We start from the raw sequence: 6,996 nt of genomic DNA, 5'->3' as shown, positions 1-6,996 counted from the left end.
AAATGCGTGTATACACTGGAGATTTAAAGGTAAAATGCATTTAGAAAATAGAGGGAACGTTTGAATTTTAATTGTATATGTTAATATCACACAAAAATAAGATAAAGTTAATTCCTTACTAAAAAATTGTTTCCGTTGTCTCAGTTAATAACATCCAATTGGAGGTACATCTACACCAACTGTTGTATATTTTTATGATACCTAGAGCACATTGTGTTATTAATTATAAGCCGCTAAAATAAGCCGTGTTTTATTATTCTAAACTAAAATAGTAAGCACACACACATTTTCTCCTTAATCAATACAAAAAAATATATTTCCCTCTTCTGGCTTCATCAGATTTTGTCCTTTTGTAGCAGAAATGTTTATTTATGAAAGAACCACACTTGTTACTTTTCCGCAAATTAATGGTGGTGATTATTTAACCCAAAATTCAAAATCTCTACATAATTTATTTACAAAAAAAACTCATGTCTTTTTAAATTGATTAAAGAAACTGGCATGTTATTTCTTTATTAATTTTGGAATGCAATCAATTACATAGAGGCCAGCGATCCAGGTAGTATGCATTTAGATAAGGGGGTTTCTTTAGTACATTTATAATATCCGATGTCTGCATCTTCTTCCTTGAAAATATAAATACATCTTGAGAAATTTTAGGGTTCAGATAGCCAGGCAATTCCACTCGGAACACGGGAATTGAAACGACTACCGCAGATGTAGTAACAAGGTTATATAAGGGTGCAGGTGATACGGTTTATTCTAAAATCTAATCGTGCCGCACATAACCACTCAAAACTCCACAAAATAGAAAATATAAATACATCTTGAGAAATTTATTGACAAGGGTAGGATACGATTTATTCAGTGCCGCACATATCTCCACTCGGAATTCACCAGGGGAACATGGGAATTGAAACGACTAACCGCAGATGTAGTAACAAGGTTATATAAGGGTGCAGGTGATACGATTTATTCTAAAATTATAATCGTGCCGCACATAACCACTCAAAACTCCACAAAATAGAAAATATAAATACATCTTGAGAAATTTTTAGGGTTCAGATAGCCAGGCAATTCCACTCGGAACACGGGAATTGAAACGACTACCGCAGATGTAGTAACAAGGTTATATAAGGGTGCAGGTGATACGATTTATTCTAAAATATAATCGTGGCCGCACATAAGCCACTCAAAACTCCACAAAATAGAAAATATAAATACATCTTGAGAAATTTTAGGGTTCAGATAGCCAGGCAATTCCACTCGGAACATGGGAATTGAAACGACTACCTGCTAGTAACAAGGTTATATAAGGGTGCAGGTGATACGGTTTATTCTAAAATCTAATCGTGCCGCACATAACCACTCAAAACTCCACAAAATAGAAAATATAAATACATCTTGAGAAATTTTAGGGTTCAGATAGCCAGGCAATTCCACTCGGAACATGGGAATTGAAACGACTACCGCAGATGTAGTAACAAGGTTATATAAGGGTGCAGGTGATACGAGTTTATTCTAAAATATAATCGTGCCGCACATAAGCACTCAAAACTCCACAAAATAGAAAATATAAATACATCTTGAGAAATTTTAGGGTTCAGATAGCCAGGCAATTCCACTCGGAACACGGGAATTGAAACGACTACAGCAGATGTAGTAACAAGGTTATATAAGGGTGCAGGTGATACGATTTATTCTAAAATCTAATCGTGCCGCACATAACCACTCAAAACTCCACAAAATAAAACATATAAATACATCTTGATCAGCAAGTGCACACCACACATATGCAATATACACACGCTTGTAAATGTGTCGCCATGACCTGTGAACGCGTACGAAACATCGGAGATTAGAAAGGTTACCAAACTAATTCATTTTTATCAAAAGATCGAATTTAAGCACATCGCAAAGTTAATTGATAATATAATGGTAATAGATATCAAGATAGGTTTCTTAAAGGAATCAAATAACATATGTACGCCATAACACTGTCAGGACCTCAAAAACTAAGCTTTGTTCATTCTAATACCAAGTTTCAAAGTTCCTTCCGAGTTGCAGTTTTTTTCTGCATTAATAACATACAGTAGCCGGTCTCTGGCCCCTGTTGGTGTGGAGTAAGTAGCCCGTGTCATACAGAGGCTGAACTCAACAAGTCTACTGAAACAGCTAGTCATTCCAATTTTTTTTAAAGATGATCCTTGCAAAACTAGCAACTATTGTCCAATTTCAGTTCTACTTTAAAAAAATGTTACTGAACGCTAAGTAAAATTTTTTTAAAGTTTTATGTGAAAGATTTGAAAGCTTTCTTGAAAGCAATGAAATTATCAATCCTGATAAAAAAAGGAAAATTCAGGAAAAAAATTAACAATTGACGCTGTAAACAATCTTTTGAATGTGTGATGGCTTTGAAAGGCGAGAACAAGTGCTCAGAATATTTCTTGCAGCAGACTCAACTCAGTGTTCCAGCATGGTGATCTGATTCAGTATGCCGATGACATGACTCTCTACTTCAAAGGAAAAACTACGCAAAATTTGTAACTCACGTTATTTGTGGAACTCAATTCGTGCATTCAGTAATTTAGTGACATGAATTTGAAAACGAATCAATCAAAATCAAATATCATCTTTCTGCCTAATTTGCAAGGCAAGCTGTTGTATTTCTGAATAATGTTCTATTAGAGCAATCTGGATCTACTAAATTCCTGGGGATGTACATTGATTGAGGTCTGACTTGTGACGATCACGTTGACAATATATGTGCCTTTTGTTATATGTATGAGTTACATTTGGTATATTCGCCTCGCGAAGTCTAGCAAGATACTGTTCCCCCGAAGTCTTACTGAAAGGATAGTTTGGCCTCATAAATTCGCATTTTGCGTGTGGATTAAAAATATGGGGAGGAGGGGGCGGGCTGTGCCAAACACAAGGCGGAACGCGTTTTTAGGCTTAACAAAGGGCTATTAAAATTATTGCAAAGTTGAATTATAGGGAGTCGTGTAGGGATTCTTTTAGGGCGTTAGGTTTGCTGATATTGCCCTGCCTCTATATGTTTGATGTGATCTTGTACTGTCAATCGAAGTACGCTAGGGTCTGGAGCATGGACTCTCATCAATATGGAACAACAGGCAGGAACAACTGACCTCTGAGAGTCCACAGCCATAGACTGGTGTGTCCCAGCACTTACCGCATCAGGTCGGCGTCAATTTAATCATCAAGCTCACTGAATGAGAACAATCAAAACCGATTCAAAACTCGTCTCAAACGCCTATTGGCGTCAAAAGGATTTTATTCGCTCGAGGAGTTAATGATGAGTCGCTGTGAATCTAAAAATATCTAAAATTACCAAAATTTAAAAGCTGGATCCAAAGACAGCGTGAATTAGTGTGAATGAATGGTGTGTAGGTCTGACTGAGTGTGTAAGGTATTTGCTGCATGAATATTCATATAGCCTATTGACGACTGCTATACAATGTGATAAATTGCCAAAAAGCAATAAAGAGTTTATTAGTAGTCTAATGTCCAATTTCCAATCTATTTTATATTGAAAAACACATACGTTATTCTACAAATAGACAGATGAGTGCATTTTATCAAAATAACATATATGCCAAATAGCAAATAAATTATAATAGTATAACGTTAGAAATTAGGTTTTAGACATATTTTAAGTACATGACAAGAACGAAAATATTTGGAAACACTAATATTTTATGGAAATAAATACTTTATGTTAAGACACGAGTATGTTTTAAAGGTAAAGTTTTTGCGGTTCAAGCCCACTTTTCGTCCTATACTTCAATACAGATTTTTAAAGCAGTGAATTATTTTGAGTAACAAGCAAAATAAAAATCCAGCACTCACTTTTGATTTACGAATGAATGATAAGAGAGAATAATAAAGTAGCGTATTATTGACGCGATAGTGTTAATGCGATAAACCAAGATTACTAATCAGTAGTCAAGTGTAAGGCGTATGGTGCTTGACTGCATGTAGGCTACAAAATTAAGATCTTGTTTTCTTTTACATACAGATTTGTATAAGTTGAAGAATAAGTAAATAATTTTAGTGTAATATTACTGTAAATGAGAAATTAACTAAGTTATTGCGGAACGTTAGATAGTTAGATTCAAATGTAAATTAACATTGTTTTTGATCTTAATTATATATATATATATATATATATATATATATATATATATATATTGTTATTTGGACATATTATTCGTTAAATTTATTTTCTTCTATGTACTCCATAATAATATTCTCTATATATGTCTGTTGTGGACATCTGTAGAAGAAAATATTGTTGCAATTGTTATAAGAAACAAACAGAACATATTATAAACAGAAGAGAAATCACAAGGAAGTAAAATTAATTTTGTATGACAAAGAGTATTTAAATAGTTTGGCACTATACAAGGAACATTATATTGACTAAAATAATACAGTATGCTAATGAAGTAATTTAAGTAGTCAATTTAAAAGACAATATCCAAGACGTTTTTAAATTTAAACTAAATATGAATATCTAAATACATCTTATATTCAATCCGTTAGGATACTTCGTTTCTAGAACCCTCTGATAAGCTATTTATAAATTAATAGTTTTAACCTTATGTATATTTTGAATTGTGCTGCATGGGTCAAAATCGAATAGAACTAAAATTATATAAAACACAAATTTGTTAAGAAGGAATTTATACAGTTTGATTGATAGTGTGTTTAGTTTGTAGGCTAACCTTATTCCACATTAATAGCCAACCAATGCTAGTGTTAACGAACGTATATAATATAATATAAAATATGACTGTAGGCTTATGCAGCAGTCGAGGGGATTCTTATTAATTTTTCAAGTTTTCTTTATGAAAGAACAATATATCCCTTCCAGCTTAGTTGGAAAAAGGTAGATTTCATACGTGGCGGTCTTCTCTAAATGTCAAACTGAAGATGTTTTAATGTTTTAACACTGATTGGACATTAACCCTCAATGTAGTACTTTGAAACATTTAGAAATTCCATAATGTTGAAACAAAGACTAAAATTGTTATAAGCGTATAAATTTATTTGTCAAAGCATGGTCTTGGTTTTGCAACAGTCAATTAATTCTATTTTTAAACATATTCACTTGTAATGGTTCAATCGTATAGGCCTACTTCTATAATTTTAAACGGTCACTATGTTGAAACCGTAAGATTTATCAACAAATAAATATAACTAAATGTTACTTAAAATTGATTGACGATTTTAGTAAAAGTGGAAATTTTGATTTGAGCTATGAAATATCAGAGATTGAAATGTTGCCCAAATGCGAATGATCGCCATCTAGAAACGTTTTATTGGTTAAGACTGGCAAACGAACTCAGCCAAGCTATGTAAAGTACTGTACCTGTACCACGTTTAGTCTGAATCTATTAAAAACTATGGTAGTTAACGTGTTAACAATTATTTCCACAACGTCGTATACTACTTAAAACTGTGTACGCCCGATATCTGAAACTCTTATGAGATATAAAAAAACGTAAAAATAAAAGTTATTGTAAATAACGTGAGAATTATAAAACACTTTTATCGTTTTGCGCTATAATGCATAATAACTTATATGCAGTATAACCATTTCATTTCCAGACTTGGAATGTCCGCTATAATGAAGCCTACGAGATATCGAAAAAGTAAAAGAATAAAAGTTGTTTATAATTACCTAATATATTTACGAAAAATTGTTTTGGGCCTATGAATTAGTTTGGGGTTAAGAATTACTTAAGTTAAACATTTTGTTCTAAAGATTTACTCACAAAAAGTACTTGCTCCGCCGGGACAATACATATATGAATCTATGAAATCTACCTCAAAACTTGTACTACTTTAATTACGCATCAGTGGTCATAAAATAATAGGGACTTTGTTTAGATCTATAACCTCCAAAAACTGGTCATCCCATATAATGTTTTAAAAGCTGGAAAGATAACTTAGTTAAAAAAAAACATTATGGCTACAATTGTGCGATATTAATCAAACTTTTACTGTTCTGTTACGATTTAGAGAGACGGTGTTGAGGAAAGCTGACTGCCGAGTTGTTATAAGTGCTGGACTTCGAGCTTGGACCCGAGATAACGTGAGATCAATATTATCTTTGAACTCAGCATTGCATATCAGTCCAATACTTTACCATTATTCTTTTCGTACTCAGGACATATGTGTTCAGTTACTGTACTGGATGTTTTCCTTATGGACCTTCATAAAATCATCTTCCACTCAAGCCTCTGATCCTTCAGAATATCTCGTTTTAATTCAAATAAAGTAATCGAAACATTTGCGTTACCTGATGATAGTTATGCAAAACTTTTAGTCTATGGTCATTTTATTCTCTTATATGTCCTGCGGACAGATAGACAAACTGTCAAACATACAAACAAATTGACATAAAAATGACGTTGAGCCAAATTCCATAGTTGGACACGCACCATCATTCTTGTCCATGTAAAATGAAGTTTACTGCAAAAATTAAAGTTTACGCGTGACATATTTCTTGAGGTATCATGCCATATTATACATTCACACTTTTGTTCATTAAGTTAGCTTCCATGGTAGTATTCGAATAATAAAAGCTCCAGTGAGCTAGGGAGAGAACTACAACGCAAGAGTGTGCTAAGTGTGTAACCGACGTTTAACATTGACTTTCACTATGTTAATTTTCTTTTTCCTTTATGAATAAAAATTTAACATGTTAAACCCTAATATGATTGTACCCAGTTTGTTAGCAAATTTATTTATTCTATTATTTTCTCGTTTCCATTAAGGTTACCCATTAAACCAATGTAAAAATATTCATGTAAACCCTTGCACCATCACCGAAGTCAGTGTCGTCTCTATAATTGAAGATTCATGACAAATTTCTCTGAAGGTCTGTTCATTCTGGAGATATCTTGTGGACAGACTGAAAGGCAGAAAAAAATGTCCAGCCTAACGGGGGATACATTTATCTGACGC

Source organism: Homalodisca vitripennis, chromosome 4 (genome assembly GCF_021130785.1).
Source record: "Homalodisca vitripennis isolate AUS2020 chromosome 4, UT_GWSS_2.1, whole genome shotgun sequence".
Taxonomy (NCBI): Eukaryota; Metazoa; Arthropoda; class Insecta; order Hemiptera; family Cicadellidae; genus Homalodisca; species Homalodisca vitripennis.
Note: the sequence above shows the minus strand (reverse complement) of the source record.